Source organism: Prinia subflava, chromosome 4 (genome assembly GCF_021018805.1).
Source record: "Prinia subflava isolate CZ2003 ecotype Zambia chromosome 4, Cam_Psub_1.2, whole genome shotgun sequence".
NCBI classification, from domain to species: domain Eukaryota; kingdom Metazoa; phylum Chordata; class Aves; order Passeriformes; family Cisticolidae; genus Prinia; species Prinia subflava.
This window is the reverse complement of record NC_086250.1, coordinates 15346266-15364367: the sequence shown is the minus strand read 5'-3', so window position 1 is coordinate 15364367 and position 18102 is coordinate 15346266.

Sequence of the window (18102 nt, the reverse complement as noted above, 5' to 3'; positions counted from 1 at the left end):
TCCATCCCTGCTCACTTGCAAAGTAGTCCTTGAATTCTCTGGAAGGCGTTCACACAGGTGGCTGCAACTTGATGTAGGCAGATCAAACACTGTCTCTGTTGTGTGTTTGCTTTTATGTGAGAGGCCTTTGTAAACTCCGTAGCATAGACGTAACAAAAATGCTTACAGAAATTTGGCTTATTCTAAATGATTTCTCATTCCTTTATTTTTCATGAAGACTGTGTTACTTAACTGTGTTTATACATATTTAGACTACATATGTGGCTTTATAAACTGTAAATTTTTAAATTTTTTTCATTTTTCTTGGGTGTTTTTGTTTGTTTGGTGGGCTTTTTTTTACCTACTTAGCAATTGCAAGCACACTGCAAGAAGACAGACCAAAGAACGAAAGATGAGGAGAGAAAAGATGTTTGCTCTGATGCAGCTGAGTTTGCTCTGATGCAGCTGACAGTCGTGCAATTAAACTGCCAGGAAAGAAAACCAACATGCTTTACTTGTCTAAAGAATGGTTTTAAGCCAAGCACATTTTGTACTGCATATTCAAGGAAGTAATTAGCATATCTGGCATTGTAATAGCCCAGCTGAGGGGCAACAAGATATTAGTCACTGCAAATAGCTGCAGTTTGTGACTAAAGTAAATTACACGGATGCTTGTTTGACACCATTTATTTGATGAGAAAGAGCACAAAAATGCATCCAAATAAATTAGAATGCAAAATTACATTTGTGCCTTCCTTTGGAGAGCAGGATTAAATTTATTGAAATAAATTTTACGTGCTTGCCTCACATTGTCTTGTGTATTTTTTAAGACTAAATGGGCTGGACACAGTGGGCAATCAGAGATCCTCTAGCTTGTGCATTAGCACATTTGCTCTAAGAGCAGCAGAGGTAGGGATTATTCTGAGTTCCTGGCTTACAGTAATCATATGGACAAATCCAGTAACGTCCCATATAATTTTTTGTGTAGGACTCTATGTTCCTCATGTGAGTCAAAAACCAACTCATCTGAATCAGGTAATCATGAAAATGCAGGTATAATACATATAATAATAATTCCTTCCTGACCTTGGCAGTGAAGAGTAATGCCAGGGTAAGGAAGGAAATTGTTGCAAGGAACTACACTCAGGCCCAAAATGTCAGTGTCAAATGGGAAATAGGTCAGCCTCTCTCCTCACACTGGAAAGACTGAGATCAAGGACAGCCACATTATTTCTTTTTCTGATGGAAGCAAAACAAAACACAACAAAAGCCAAACCATAGAAGGAAAATTTAGTTTTCTTTCCAAGTATTTATTTGCATAAAGTTTCCACTGGGGTGGTTATTTGAGTCTTTAAAAAGCCTGTGTGTCCCTCCATACTCAAGGATATCACATGCTCAGCTGACACAGTATAAATGGCAGGTCTGATAAAATAAGTACGTGTCAGCTCACAAGTGACAGCAAGCTCAGAATTAAATTATCCATAACCACTCACTAGATGAGTCTTTATACAAGTAAGGTCACAATGCACAGCAGATCCCTGTGCATTGAGGGATACTAACAAAAGTTCTTTGCTAAACAGGACTGTTGGTACAGAGGCCATGGCATTGGCTGTAATCACCTTTTACAAGATGCTAATCTTAGATAAAACTCACCATAGACAGAGTGACAGAATGGACCTATCAAACAATCCCACATATGGCAAGGCAGAGATTCTATTTTCACCCAGAAAAAATCTGATTTTAGGCACCCAGTGAAATGTCAGCTGTGATTATCAAGATTACTGCTGTAGGCAGGTATCCATAGGCAAATTGTGGAAAAGAGACAAAGCAGCATATTACCTGCATCTATTATTGATGACATAAGAAATTCTGGGTACATAAGGGGCTCTGAAGAAGACATCCAAGAGGGATATGTTTACTTTTCCTAAATGCCTCAAAAGGCACCAAATCAGTTTAGTTGTTTGTCAGAGGACTCATTTCCATTTTATTGACCAAATCAAATTGAACTTCAGTAGTTTTAGATATAGTGTTCTTGGAGGAGTCATCTATTAGGAATCTCTCTGTATAGCCCCTGCTGGCATGAATGTTAGCATTTTTGGTGGAGAAACACAGACGTAGAACTGCAGACTCGCAGGTGGAATTGCAGTTTATGTGTAAGGAGGAACCACAGGGGAAATTTAATTCTCTTCAGGGGAAAAATTCTCTTCAGAAAGGATGGCATTCTCTCTTATGTCTCAAGAATTTCTTCCCTCCTGCTGCTTTTATTTTGATTCTTTTTTGGTTCTTGGCGGCAGTTTATGCTTTTATAAATTGGCAGTGGGAATACTTCATGCTTCCAAATTCTCACTACTGCAAATGTTCTCATTGTTCATTCAAGAACTAATCCTGCATCTGGAATACAGTGAGATTCCTGTTCCTAGCCCAGGTAGCTGCTATGCACTGAACTATCTAGCTTTTTATTGTTGACACATACAAAAGTAAGATTATGACCTGATCTGAATATTAGCACACACAGAGTTATGTATAGTGCTTGTGTCCAAGGTCTCTCCTGGAAGAGCATGACTTGACTGGAAGATGAGGGCTGGTCTCCTGAAATAAGTGATTTGAGTGCTGCCACTGGGGCCTGTCCCTATTCAACCTTCCTTCCCCTCTGCCTTGTTCCAGGGCCTCTCTGGGTTAACAAAAGATCTTTTTTTCCTGCAGAGATGAGTGGACATTTGGTATGTATATAGATGTCTGTACAAACTGCAATACAAGAGTATGGCAGGCTCAAAGAATATTTTACTTTCCCTACTTATATATTTTTTGAGACTTTAGAATTCAAAACTTTTAAAAATAATAAATGGGTAAATCTCTCTCTCTCTTTTTTTTTTTTTTTTTTTTTTTTTTTTTTTTTTTTTTTTTTTTTTTTTTTTTTGTGATTTAGATGCCACTTTACCAAAATGCATGTTACATATGGCCAGTATTAATTTGTTCTGCTTTAATGTTTTTGGGGTTGTTCTGGGTTTGTTTTAAGGCTGCTATTTTTCTGGTGGGCTTGCCTAAGAACATGATCTTATAATTTGTAATCTACTTTACTTCCACATATAGTTTTTGTGCAGCTTAGCAGGTGAAATTCATCAGTGATTTCATCTACATATGCCTGTTCAGGGGACTGCAGTGCAGGAGGGAATGTACCAGAGAGACCTTGTAGTGTTCCAAGGTTAGGATACAAGGGAAGATGCAGCAAAGGGAAAAAGAAATTCTTCCACTTGTTGTGACAAAAAGAGAAGATACTACTTTCATTTTTAACATAAATAGGGTGAGGTATATGAAGCTGATGCAGCTGAGGGAGGCAGAGGGGGACTGGGGAGTTTTGAAGGGTACCAGGTATTCTCAGGGATGAGCAGAACAGGAAATATTTGTTCATGAAGATGGGTAGGATAGGGGATGAATACATAAACTTGAGGTCTGTTCACACTCTCTACAGTTGAGGGATCTTAATTTTGCCTTAGGAAGAAGAAGGCCATCTTGCAAATTCTTGTTCATCATCTCTTCAGTAATCCACACAGGAAATGCTTAGCTTTGATTTCCAAATGGCTTCAAAAGTGAAGGGAACTACAGACTTTTCACAAGTGTAAATGCCAGGTTCACAATTCCAATAGTCCCAAATTCACAGGACTAACTTAAGTGGTACTTACTTATGAGTGATTAATGTCAACATTCACTTGTATCTGAAGTTGTAGCCTTCCAGGCACGCTACAGTTGCACTTTTCAAATTTTCAAATTTCATATTCAGTTGGATATTTTTAAATATTTTTTTTTACTTAACAGCCAATACCTTCTTGTGGGGCCAAAGGCTGAAATTTTGGGGAACAAACAAATCCCAAATCCCTCAGAACAAATACTGTAGGATCCTTAAGAAACCTGAGATATCTGACAACTCCCTGGTCAAAAGGACCAGGTCTGTATTTTCATTTGTCCCTCATACAGACAAAAACCCTATCCAAGATTAAAATCAAGGCTGTAGTAATCTTGATAAGCAATAAATAAATAAGCATGAATTTGAAAACCCTTTACAGATTGTATACATCTGCCAGTGTGCCAGTGCTCCTCAGAAACAAGAACAACAGTGTCACCTTGGCCTCAGTCATCACAGAGGGCAATGGGACTGTTCCAGAAACAGGACTGTGAACTGCAGTGAATCCACCTGCATATTCAGGGACTCTCCTTTGGATGCAGGGAGTAAGAACACTCTTCTTCTTGGGAAAAATCCACCTTTGTATGCAGAGACATGCTATATCTATCTATTTACCTCATTTGTTTCTCTGGAATGCATAGTTATATTTAAATCAAAATGCTTGCAATTTGAATGTATGTTCCAAAGTAAGATGCCTTATTGATGTATTAAATCTAAATAATACAAAGTGACACTGAACACGCAGAGTAATTTGTCTGACTGCTGTCACCAAGCATAGCCTCTGAAGATAGATGATAGAAATCCTTGAGTTTTTCTGTTTCCTAGGTAAACAGCTGAAGGAAATGTGTCTGTGTTCCTCTAATCTTGCCCTAGGGCATTTGGATTAATATTGACATCACCAAGCCCTGTGCCAGTGGACCGAAAGAAGAATAGCACATTCTGGTGACTAATTCAATACCAACAGGAGCAAGCAGCCTGAATTCAACATAGAAAAATATTTTTAGTGGATCTCTCATGAGTCTAGGACTGAAACCAGCCCTTGGCAAGTGTCATCACTCACCAGACAATCAGCTGGAACTTTGAAAGCTTTTGAAGATATGAAACAATGTATTCTTACCCTTTAGCATTTCACCTTGCACAATCAGTTTTAAATTCAGCTTCTTTGAATTAACCAGTAATTCAAATGTATCTGGCAATCTGCAGCACTGAGCACAGAACTGTATAAACAAAAGCAAACAACACCAGCAGTGGTACACTTAGAGAAATGAAATCACATGACTTTAACTGGAATTTAGCATGTTTCCTTCCCTTCCCTTCCCTTCCCTTCCCTTCCCTTCCCTTCCCTTCCCTTCCCTTCCCTTCCCTTCCCTTCCCTTCCCTTCCCTTCCCTTCCCTTCCCTTCCCTTCCCTTCCCTTCCCTTCCCTTCCCTTCCCTTCCCTTCCCTTCCCTTCCCTTCCCTTCCCTTCCCTTCCCTTCCCTTCCCTTCCCTTCCCTTCCCTTCCCTTCCCTTCCCTTCCCTTCCCTTCCCTTCCCTTCCCTTCCCTTCCCTTCCCTTCCCTTCCCTTCCCTTCCCTTCCCTTACCTTCCCTTCCCTTCCCTTCCCTTCCCTTCCCTTCCCTTCCCTTCCCTTCCCTTCCCTTCCCTTCCCTTCCCTTCCCTTCCCTTCCCTTCCCTTCCCTTCCCTTCCCTTCCCTTCCCTTCCCTTCCCTTCCCTTCCCTTCCCTTCCCTTCCCTTCCCTTCCCTTCCCTTCCCTTCCCTTCCCTTCCCTTCCCTTCCCTTCCCTTCCCTTCCCTTCCCTTCCCTTCCCTTCCCTTCCCTTCCCTTCCCTTCCCTTCCCTTCCCTTCCCTTCCCTTCCCTTCCCTTCCCTTCCCTTCCCTTCCCTTCCCTTCCCGCACCTTCCCTTCCCTTCCCGCACCTTCCCTTCCCTTCCCTTCCCTTCCCTTCCCTTCCCTTCCCTTCCCTTCCCTTCCCTTCCCTTCCCTTCCCTTCCCTTCCCTTCCCTTCCCTTCCCTTCCCTTCCCTTCCCTTCCCTTCCCTTCCCTTCCCTTCCCTTCCCTTCCCTTCCCTTCCCTTCCCTTCCCTTCCCTTCCCTTCCCTTCCCTTCCCTTCCCTTCCCTTCCCTTCCCTTCCCTTCCCTTCCCTTCCCTTCCCTTCCCTTCCCGCACCTTCCCGCACCTTCCCGCACCTTCCCGCACCTTCCCGCACCTTCCCTTCCCGCACCTTCCCTTCCCGCACCTTCCCTTCCCGCACCTTCCCTTCCCTTCCCTTCCCTTCCCTTCCCTTCCCTTCCCTTCCCTTCCCTTCCCTTCCCTTCCCTTCCCTTCCCTTCCCTTCCCTTCCCTTCCCTTCCCTTCCCTTCCCTTCCCTTCCCTTCCCTTCCCTTCCCTTCCCTTCCCTTCCCTTCCCTTCCCTTCCCTTCCCTTCCCTTCCCTTCCCTTCCCTTCCCTTCCCTTCCCTTCCCTTCCCTTCCCTTCCCTTCCCTTCCCTTCCCGCACCTTCCCGCACCTTCCCGCACCTTCCCTTCCCGCACCTTCCCTTCCCGCACCTTCCCTTCCCTTCCCTTCCCTTCCCTTCCCTTCCCTTCCCTTCCCTTCCCTTCCCTTCCCTTCCCTTCCCTTCCCTTCCCTTCCCTTCCCTTCCCTTCCCTTCCCTTCCCTTCCCTTCCCTTCCCTTCCCTTCCCTTCCCTTCCCTTCCCGCACCTTCCCGCACCTTCCCTTCCCTTCCCTTCCCTTCCCTTCCCTTCCCTTCCCTTCCCTTCCCTTCCCTTCCCTTCCCTTCCCTTCCCTTCCCTTCCCTTCCCTTCCCTTCCCTTCCCTTCCCTTCCCTTCCCTTCCCTTCCCTTCCCTTCCCTTCCCTTCCCTTCCCTTCCCTTCCCTTCCCTTCCCTTCCCTTCCCTTCCCTTCCCTTCCCTTCCCTTCCCTTCCCTTCCCTTCCCTTCCCTTCCCTTCCCGCACCTTCCCTTCCCTTCCCTTCCCTTCCCTTCCCTTCCCTTCCCTTCCCTTCCCTTCCCTTCCCTTCCCTTCCCTTCCCTTCCCTTCCCTTCCCTTCCCTTCCCTTCCCTTCCCTTCCCTTCCCTTCCCTTCCCTTCCCTTCCCTTCCCTTCCCTTCCCTTCCCTTCCCTTCCCTTCCCTTCCCTTCCCTTCCCTTCCCTTCCCCTTCCCTTCCCTTCCCTTCCCCTTCCCCTTCCCCTTCCCCTTCTCTCCCCTTCCCCCTCCCCCTCCCCCTCCCCCTTCCCCTCCCCTTCCCCTTCCCCTTCCCCTTCCCCTTCCCCTTCCCCTTCCCCTTCCCCTTCCCCTTCCCCTTGCCCTTCCCCTTCCCCTTCCCCTTCCCCTTCCCCTTCCCCTTCCCCTTCCCCTTCCCCTTCCCCTTCCTTTTCCTCTTTTTTGTATACTTTTCATCAATCTAGAAAGGATGGAAGTAGTGTCTAACAAGAGCAGATACTGATTGGCAAGGCAGAGAGGCACCCTTGGAACTGAAAGTTGTATTGGTAGGAAACAAGCTGTGCTGGTGGGACTTGGTTTTTGCAGGGAGCAGAGGACCTGGGTTCAGCCAGTTGCTTTGAGGACAGGACATGATCTTGGTTACACAGTGGAGAAAGACAGAGTGGCATCCCACAGTACCTTCTACAACTGCTCTGCATTATGTCTGTAGCCATGCAGAGCAGAGTGGGGTGGTTTTTGTGTCAAGTTCTTCCTCTTCATGCAGGTGGGGAAGGAGAGAAGGTAGGAAAAGGGCTCAGCATGGCTTTTTTCAAAGTATCATTTCAAAAGGAAATGGCCTGGGTATGAGGAGACAGTAGCTTGTTATGAGAAGAGTCACATGTGCTTTCTTTTCTGAAGCGAAAAAGAGACCCCATGAAGACATGAAATGGCACAGATTACACTGCTTCAAGCTGATTCTGGATTTTGCAAGTTCTGTTTTGGGGAGAGAAGTGAGGCTCAATCCAGTCCCCTAAATATCCCCCATGAAGGGTGAAGGACAGGAGCTGACTGGCACAGAGGTGACATGCCTGCAAGGGAACAACACAAATTTTCCTTTCAATCCCACAGCTTACGGAGGTACAGTCTGTACCAGGAACATAATAGAAATTTATGTTCATTGGCAGATGGGAAAGAATCTAGATGTGAGTTTCCTAGTCCCATACATAGCTCTTGAGGTAGGAGAAAAAAAAGTAAACTCTAGAAGATTTAAATTTCTTAATATGCTGACTAAGTTATTCACATGGCATGCACTTACAAAACATTATTTGTAGATGTTCAATTAGTTTTCTGAAAGCTATGCTTGGTATCATATTACTTGAGTATGCAGTCTGCATTTGTCTGCATAATAGAACTTAAACATCCAAATCTAATAAGAATTCAATGTAAATATTTAAATCTAATTTTTACTAGCTGACAAGCACACAGATAAATATTATTAGACTACAATGTCAGTCAAAATTACACATAATTCAGTGCACTTGCAAAACAATCAGAGTTATATGAGCTTGTGAGGGCTTTATGCAATTAAATGGATACCAAAATTAGCTTGCATTACCATGCTGCAGGCAGATTATCACAATCCTCTAGCTAGAACCCTGTATGGCATCATGGTTGGGCAGTGTCAGCTTTCCTTCTCTCATTTGAAAGAATTAGAAACTAAGCTCTACTGCTGCTCAAGTAAATGGTTCTATATGCCTGAATGACATTTGTTTTTCTGCTGGAGGTACTTATGTAAAATTGCTTTAAAATCAGGCCAAGAGAATAATGGGAGCCAGCTGAAAGCAGCCAAACATTGTGGAGTTTGACAATATATTTTGTTTTCTTTTTCTTATCTACCGTGGATTTCTTCCTTCTGTCTCTCCTCAAAGGCTGTGTCTCTGAAACCTCCTGAATAGTGGTTGAATTTATGGTTATGCTGATCTCATTAAGAGCCTTTGTGCCACAGCTAGAGCACAAGACTCTGCTGCCAGTGAAAATATTTGTGAGACAATGAGAATGATCCCTTGTGTTATTGCAGTGGACAGTTGTTTTGAATACAAAAGTGATTTCAAAGAGCTTGGGAAGAAGATAAACAAATACTTCTTCTGAGGCTTGAGACTATTTCATGCTTGTGTGATGGGTTCCGTCCCCAGCCTTTAACCTTAGTGGATTGATTCTATCAGGTTTTGGGAGTAAAGAACTGAGCAGTAGTTTAGGATTAAAATTTTATAAATAAAAAATAGACTTAGATTTCCAGGAACACCTACTTTCAATTTTTAGCCAGTAGCCACAACTCCTAACCAAAGTTTTGCTCCAACTTTTTCTGTGAAGAGGCCAACCGACTCCCAATCCTACTGTGCTGTGTGGAGGTGATGCTCTCCAGCCAGGTGTTTCCCATGCCCACCTCAGCAAGTAGAAGACCTGGAATTGTCTGAACCTCAGCACTTTTCAGTCAGAGGCACAAGCTACAACAGAAAAGCAAAGAATTGTTGATGCTGTCCCTCTGGATGCCTTCCAGGTTTGTGAGGTTGGCTGCTGTGCTGGTCAGGGCCCCGGCCTTAAGAACCTGGGCACAGGTACTTCCTTGTTTGTCTGTGATTTGTTAATGATGAGGAGGGTGCTGGGTGACTGGGGTGGTTATCCAGCTTGCTTATGATTTAGAAATGTCCAAAGTGATAGTTATCACTTCGTTTAAACCAGATGGATTTAGCAAACATATTCTAAAGAACAAGGCTAAAAGCAAGAAAAACTTATTAGGCAGGTTCTTTATGGGCTTCATGGGCTCAGAGCTCAGAAATAAAGAGCTGAAAAGTCAAGAATTCCCAAATGTAAATTCCATTCTGTTAGTTTCATCTATAATCAAGTACAAAACTATTATTATATTTCAATATTTCTGCAATTTTTTTTTAGTAATATGAAAAAAATAATATTCAAAGAGTGAAACACTATCAGTTCTGCTTAAAACATGTCTGCACAATCCTACTATTGTTAAGACTTTACAAATGATTTATTTTTATATACTATCACATATAGCATTTATGTGTATACTAAATAGTCTCAGATATTGACTTGGTTCCTGAATCTCAGTGAGCATGTCATGACAGAAAACCTCACAGAAAGTCTTCTTCAGTCATTTCAGTTTTGATCCTCAGATGCTCTGGGTCTGTTAGAGTTGAGGCACACAACAGCCTCTGGCCAGTCTCACACTTTGGAGCAAGGCAATTGTGCTCACCATTTTTCTTGAGAAACAGCACTAGACCAAAGAACATTTCTACTGAAAAGCTATGAAGGAAAATAAATGGGGAAACTGTGGCTGGTCAACCAAACTGGAAATGCACTCCATGGGATGTATAGCACAGACACAAAGAGAACTGCTATTTTTTGAAGGCTGAGGACATAAAATATATTCTGGAAAAGGCAAAAAAGGCACCTGAGTGTGAGTATGCTCATCCCTTAGGCAGAAGAGTTTAGACTGTGATTGCTGCATTTTAAAATTCCAAAGGGGAGAGTAATAGGTCAACTTAAGCACGGTGGGCATGTTAAGAAAAATCAATGAATGTGCAAATCAGAGCACTTGAACTGCTCCCAAAATGCCACTTTTCAGAATGTGACAAGTGATAAAGATTTCTGTCTTTATTATGCCATAGACTTTAAAATAATGTTTGTATTACTGTAACCAGCATTGTGATCAATGGAGCTGCATCCAAGCAGCACAGGGAAGGGAGTTCATTCAGCACCTTTTGTTCTGAAAATACATGTGTCTGTCTTTTGAGTTGAAAAACAGGTGTTGTTATCTACAGCAGTAGCAGCAGGAGGGTTTTTATTCAACTTTCCGAATGACATAGTAAACAATATTGTGAATAAATCATATTTCTGTCTCCTTATCTGAACCAGTGTGTTTTAGCAGGATAAGAGGTTACTATACATAATTTTAAAATCATTTGCTGCCTCCTTATGCGTCACAGCTTTTCCTTTGGGAGGTTCTCACATATTCCATGCTAAGCAGAAATCCAAGTAAAGGAATGGGAGTTTTGTGGTCTAGAAGACAGGAGATCTAGATTCACTTCTGAACCCTGATTTTCTCTGCATTGCTTTTAAAGCTGTGGTGCATTTTGTGCGGTGATTGAAAGACAGTGCTCTTCTTTGTGTGCAAGAATACTTTATAATTTTCAAGATTTTATAATGCATATTTTTACTGGGCTTTGTTTGCCTTTTTTTCTTCTCCTCTTTTCCTGAAAAATCTGCTCCCTTCTGGTTCTTGCACCATTTTAAGCTGCACGTACTCCAGCTTTTCTGTGGTCTGGTAAATTTGATTATTGTAAGGAATGAAGATACATTCAGGACTGACTGAAGCAAAAGGTTTAGGACTTCATGCAGAAATTATATTTCACAGACTGCTGTGAAATTTTAAAAATGATCCTGTTGCTTCTATGAGAATTACAGACAAGTTCAAAATAAATAACAATATTCATAATCTCTAGAACCTATCACTCTAATGAAAATTAGCATTTTATATGTGTGAGAGAGAATATTAAAATTAAAGGCAGTGGCAAACTGGAATGACATTACCCATGCTAGAGAAAGACAAGCAGTTTTCCAAGGAAACAGAATCTTTAAATCACAGATGTGAATCAAGTCCCTGAATTGAAGCAGAGATTTGCATTTAATAACTTAGCAAGAACTTAGCCTAGTAGAATAACTGGTAGAATAGAAATAGATCACATCCAGCTGATACTGAACACTTGAAGATTAGTTTTCCTCTTTAAACCATCCTTGTAAGTGCCAGCAAAGATCTAACATACTTGAACCTGTCTACCCTGGATCATCGTTGCTTCATAAGGTGTTGTCATTAACACCAAATCAGTTTAAATGTAAATCCTTTTCAAATCAGGCAATTCTTTTCCATTTAATGGTGGTAAAGTTCTTGTCTGTTTGATCTACATGATTGTGCAACTAGAAACAAGGAAGATGGAAACTAGGCTTGTGTCTCTTTAGTGAAATACTTCAATATTCTTAAATACTTTAATAATATTAAATTGAATAGTTAATCCATTATTTAGAACATGGTCTAATGACTTTGAAGATTACAGTAAACAATATCATAGCAGGAAATGGAAGATAATGTGAAAAGAATTACACAAAGTAATAATGGAGCTGCTTGATTTAATTGTTTTCACTCAAAGGCATTCTGTGTTGAACCTTGCAAATCTGGTGGCAAAAATATCCTTTGCTTCTTCAGGGTGTAGAATTTTAAAGTAACAGTTTCATAAGAAGAAAACCCCTCCGATATAGACAGGGCTGCTCTACATGGGGCCATTGTAATCTACTGACCTTGATTTACCTTTGAAAAGTTTGCTTTTGTAAGAATGACAGAACAAAGTGAATAATTTTAGTCACTTTATTTCTTGTTCAAAATACATATGAAACAATTAGAATAAAATTATTTCAAATGAATTATTTTATTTTTCTTGTCTTTTTTAAATATAAAATTATCACAAACTGTACACTTCATAACATCTTTTGAGGTTTCATAGTTACATATTTTTTTTCAGAACTGACAAATAGATTCACACTTTCTAGAGAATACATTGTAAAAATACTGAAATGTGTTACAGCTCTCAAAGGCTAGTGCAAAAAAACCCATTTACTATCAGTAGTACAATTTATGTTGCCGAGTTTCACAAATGGCCATTTAGCGCATACAAAAAGCCAGTAACACAAGTTCAAAAGGTTTTGTTTTCTCATCTCTATAACGCAGAAGCCAAGGATATTGACTTGAACAATGTTTAGGTATCAAATCACAGACTTCATTTAAAAAGTCACATAATGAACACTGAATAAAGGGTACTAAAACAGGTATTTAATATTAGATCTTGGTCAGCCAACACCACATAGCAAGAAGAGACAAAATCTTAGAAGAACTCTGCAGTTCTTTGTAAGCTACATAGACTTGGCAACATTTCTGATCTAATCATAAAGATAATTTTAACGGTAGGGGGTTCTGTTAGAGTTTGGGCCAATTAGGGCCTAACCCAGAACCCTCACTGTCACAGCAAAGATGCTTATCCTGACAGGCATTGTGCTGGGTGCTTTCTTTCAAGATATCAAAATATTAAGTGTTTAAATATTAAGTGTTTTTTTTAGCTGTCAATATTTCCTGTGGCCAGGAACTCCATTTTAACTTCCTACCTTTTGAAGCATACACTCAGGACAATGCCTTCCCCACAGGCAAGCACATCCTAGGAAAACATGATGCTCTGTGCTGAGGCAAAGATGTGGATAATTTCCATTCTCCTCCCCCTGCTTCGGTTTTCACGAGGAGCGCACTGGAGCAGTCAGCTCGGATGCAGCATGGACTGCAAGCTCATGGAAAGGAAGGAGAAGCTTTTTGGGACTCCCCTCATGGTGGCTGGAGGAGCATGTGGATGGTTCAGAGGAGGATGTAAAACTAGGATATAGAACTACCCATATCCCATCCTTAGACGTGCATTTAAGTCCAACATATCCTACAGAAACCTAAATAGAGGAGCACAGAAAGTATTTAGACCTATACTTGGAAGAAAAATAAACAAGGAACAATACTAAATATATAACTATGCTTTTTCCTTCTATTGAAGGAAAATAGTTTTCTATTTATTTAAAAAAATTAGACTTTGTTCAATACTTTTTTCCATAGAAATATAGACTGAAAAGAAGTGTTTTATATCTGATGTGCAACAGGATTATCTAAAAATTCCATATGAAAGGTTTCATCTGTACACACACCCTCTGAGCTTCAAAACAAAATGGCATTTTGTGGAAACCAGCAGGCCACCATTAAAAAGGAAAAATCTGTAAAAATATATCACCTCCATGTCTGACTACATACACCAAACATTTTAATTTACCAAGTCAAGCAGCTGAGGCTCATCTTTCCTACCAGTATTAGTAAAATCAGCATTTGCAATAATACTTCATACCCTAAAGACATGCTGAAGAATTCTAATATAGTCTGAGCTGTCAGAAAGTGACAAAAATCCATGGTGGATGTAAGAGAAACTCTGCTTGCCTTGAGACTGGGCTCATTTCATAAGATTCTATGACACATCCTCACGTGCAGAGTGCACCGAAATCAATAGCAGTGGTCCTGCTGGATTTCAGTGTTGGGCTGGGCAAGTACAGAGTGCTGAGCTTTCAGAGGAAATTATATATTCAAAAGATCTACAAAGTGATTTTGCTGGGTACATTTAATGGTCTATTGTAACAATATCAAGAAAATATTTTCATTTTAATTAATACAAGAACAACTGATGTATGAAGTGATTAGCCTAAAAGAAAGAGCCTTTTGAAAGTATGCTAGAATTCTTGTATATTTGAACTAGGGTGATGAATAGATTTTTTAGCAATGCAAAATATATAAATAAATGTATATTGTTAATACTTACACCTTAAGAGGCTGAATTGAATCACTTTTATTGTGTTATATTATTCCAATAACTATTAAAACTACATTAGATACATTTACCCTTTTGTGTTTTTCTTAAGATAACCTAAGAAGGGAGGTGGGATATTCTAATTCTAGTCTGAAAAAGTCCCATCAAAAGCAAAATGCTTTTTTGTCAGCATCTTTATATTTTGTTACCACAGAATTTTTTTCCTGAAAGCTTGTTTTATTTTATTTTATTTTATTTTTTTTTGCATCAATATTATTTTCAGTGCATGAGTAGATTGGTACTTTAGTACCACTATTTGCCCTGCTTGAGATTAAATTGTAAAATTCTGTCTTGAGAAATAGTCCATTTTTAACAACAGTACGTGAAAACAAAGAAAAAAAAAATCAAAGAAAGAAAAAGTTATGTTGGTATTATTTGAATAGAATCTCTTTTCTCAGCACAGATTGCTCATCGTCAAGCCCTCCTTGGGTAGGACTGCTCCTCGGCTTGATAGACTGCCCTGTGCCTGGAGGGCAGGCAGAATCAGAGCCAGGATTTTAGGGGTTAATCCTCACAGCTTCTCTGAAACCTGGCTGTGCCCTACAATTATTTGTCTGCTACTGGCAAGTAGCTAAAGTGCAATAGTGCCAGGCTCCCTCTCAGAGGAACACAGAAAGGTCCAGCTGTGCAGATTTCGGCTGCTGGCTAAGGTAAAGCTCTACTTGCTCATTAGTGGTTTTGATTCCCTAGCCCAAAGTTACCTCTGTGGACTAGGAACTGAAAAGGTTGTAGGTTTAAAGAAATGAATCAGGTTCTTGTGCTATAAGGATAATTAAGATCATTAGACATTTATAATACACGAAGCTTGAAAGGAGTAGATGTAAGAGTGTGACGTGCTCTTTGGAGAGTCCCCAAAATCTCATTTTTCATTGTCTGTGGTAGCCAAATCTCCATCTACAGGAAGAAAGATACACCCATCCACACATGCCCATTTGATAAAAATAATTACAGCTGGCAATTCTCTGCCTTGTTCAGCTATGCGGTCATTTCCCTCATAGCTATTATTACACAATTAAGCCTCAGAAAACTGTAGTGAGAGAAGTAATGGTCCTCTATTGATCACTCTGATTTTTAATAAGAGGCAGCTACTGCCAGGGTGAAACATTCACAGTACACCCTCTACTAAGTGACAATCTGGGACAAAAGAATGAGAATTCATTATTCAGCTGAACCTCCATGAACAGGAAGAACAGGAGGAGATGGGATTTGGCTGAAACCTCAGTTCCAGGACCCTATTCATACACAAAGACCTCTGGGACATTAAGGTAGAAATACACCATAATTATGACTTCAGACTTTTGAGTCATCAGAGAATTAACACCGCAGCAGCCCAATGACTTGTCCAGCATTTTGTGGTGTTAGTGGAGGCTGGACTTGAGAACAAAACCAGTACCTTGTGTACCACAGCAGCATTTCTAGAGGTGTATCCTGTTGGTGATTCAAGCACTCTTTGTCAGAAGCTTTGATAATGTGAAGGGTGACATTATATAAAAATGTTTTTTCACCTATTGGACATCTTCCAGCCTATGTCAGGTGCAGATAGATAGGAGGCCATTACAGCATCTAGAGAGGAATATGTCTGAGTATATGCAGGAAATGTCCTTTTTTTTTGCCTCAATCGTGCTTCAAGAAAAAGACCAAGGGGAATAGGATGTGCCATGAGCAACTACCAGTGCTCTTTGCACTGTGAATCCTCTGAGAGTAAGATCTGAGGGGCAGAGGGTTGTTTTTAGTTCAAGAACAGACTCAGGTTGGGAAATTGGCTCCCACTACCCTTGTGAGCTTGCAATGACCATAGAAAATATGAGGTAAGGGAATCACATCAAAAATACCTTTTCTCCTTGGAAGTATTTGTTGCACATACTTTTTTTTTCTAATGAAAAGACTATTCAACCCCTTTTTATATTTTCCACTTTTCCTTTTAACAGATTTTTTTTGTTTATTGGTGTTATTTTATTTTATTTTAATTTTTGTTAATTTTTTTTTATTTTATTTTCTAGAGGCTTCTTTTCATACTCTATAGGCTCTTCCTCTCCTCTCTTGGTTCCTGTTATGGCTCAGATGTCCCAAGAGATTTATTTTAAATATCTTCTTCTTCAGTCCACTTCTTATCCTATTATGAGTCTCAACTCATAGCACATTGAAAAAATGAGTTGTGCATTGAAAAAACTCAACCCTTTTTCTCTCTCCTCTTGCAGACTACTTTTATGGAAATATAACTGTTTCACAAAAACATCCAACAGCCTACAATTGCTCCTGGTATTAACCTGGAAAGTCTTCCAAAAAACACATTCCTTATTGCTAGTGCTAATCTTAAGTGCCTAAAATTCATGTCTGTGATGCTGACAAATATTTGTTGGAACATTTCTGATATTTGAAATCTCACATGGCCAGGCAACTAAGAATTCTATACCTGCAGGAAAATATTGCTTTATAATCAGAAACACAGTCTTTCCTTTTTAAACTAAGAGGTCCCAGGATATTAGGTCTTAAATCTATATGATTATTCTACACAGGAAAGCAATTTTAAGTATGTACTGAGCTTTATGTATTGTACAGAGAGTTTTTACTCCTTGCTCTTGTTTAAATTTTATTTTCCTCATGGGTGGATGAGTGGATAAATTTACTTTACTTCAGGGTCTTGAATTTTTAAGGTATGAAAATATTCCAAACTGTTTAAAAGCAATCTCTCAAAAACACTTATATGCTTGTATTTTGAAGGAGAAGAAAATTGTATAAAAGGTAGGTTGCTGCCATGAAAACATGTTTCTGGTACCCTTTTTTAATCAATAACTTTGTGAGCCCTCAAGTTGTGATGAAATATCTGTGCCCTCATCCTTTCCTTGGTCTGTTTTCTGTTCTTTTTTTTTTTTGTGTCAGGCTTCCTGACTTCACCTCTCCAGGGGAGAGGTAGGATTTCACAATTCTTTAATTTTTGGTGGGCTTTGGGACACTGTGTCTGTCATATTTGTGCCAACTCAGGCAGTCTGAATGGATTTGCAGCTTTTCTGTTAGGGAGTCTGTGAACACTCCACTCCATTAAAAATAGAATGGTATTTAAATATTTAATCTTAAATATGCAAACTTAAATATTTCAAATAAATGGAATTGAAAATAACAGTCTATACACATATTTGTGTTGCCACAAGACTTCCCATCCATTCATGGGAGAGCAACCAAGCCTATTTTCTCTGTAAACTACAGTACCAGCTTGCATCCCCAGCCTGCTCAGACATAAATCTTGTCTGCTCTGAATCAGATCTCTTGATCTTTCCTGTGCCTTTTATCCTATCCCTGCTTGGGCTTTTGCCATTTTAGATGAGATGCATTTTTCAGACTGACTGTAGCATCAGCAGACTCTCCCAGGCCACCAAGATGGACATTAACATTTTATACAACTCACTTGCTCCTGAGCAACACTCCCCTGTCAAACATTTTCTGCCCATTTTTCCCTAAAGTAGATTTATTGAATGCACCTAGCTCAGGACCAGCAGTCAACTCAACATATTGTATTCATAAATTATTACAGAGCAGCTCCACTTTCATCATAGCAGCTCTGTGACTTCCTGCAGATCCAACTTCCAGAACGTACTGCCTTGATTTATTTTTCAGAGAGTCCTCATTTCCACAGGAGGGAGCTTTGGTGTTCTGGCAACCTATATAACCTGTATTTATATGGATTAGTTATATTTTGACAGTGTTGGTGCTGCGGATCTTCAACAGCATCGACATGGCTCAGCACCAGGGGCTTAGCCACAGGGTGCTGTAAGAAATCCCTCCCTTGGACCAGCAAGGCACAAACACTTTGTCCTTAGTACCAACAAAGTGCCCCGTGATGGCAGAGTGCCCAATTGCTTTTTCCTGTTCTGCAAATTTAACATGCTTTCTGCCCTTCCAGGGGACTGAGCCCCATGTAACACAAGAATCACATTCTACACTTGGGCAGAAAAAACCTCACATGGCAATAGCAGAGGCATTCTCCTCTCTGAGCCTGTGAAGAGGTTTCCC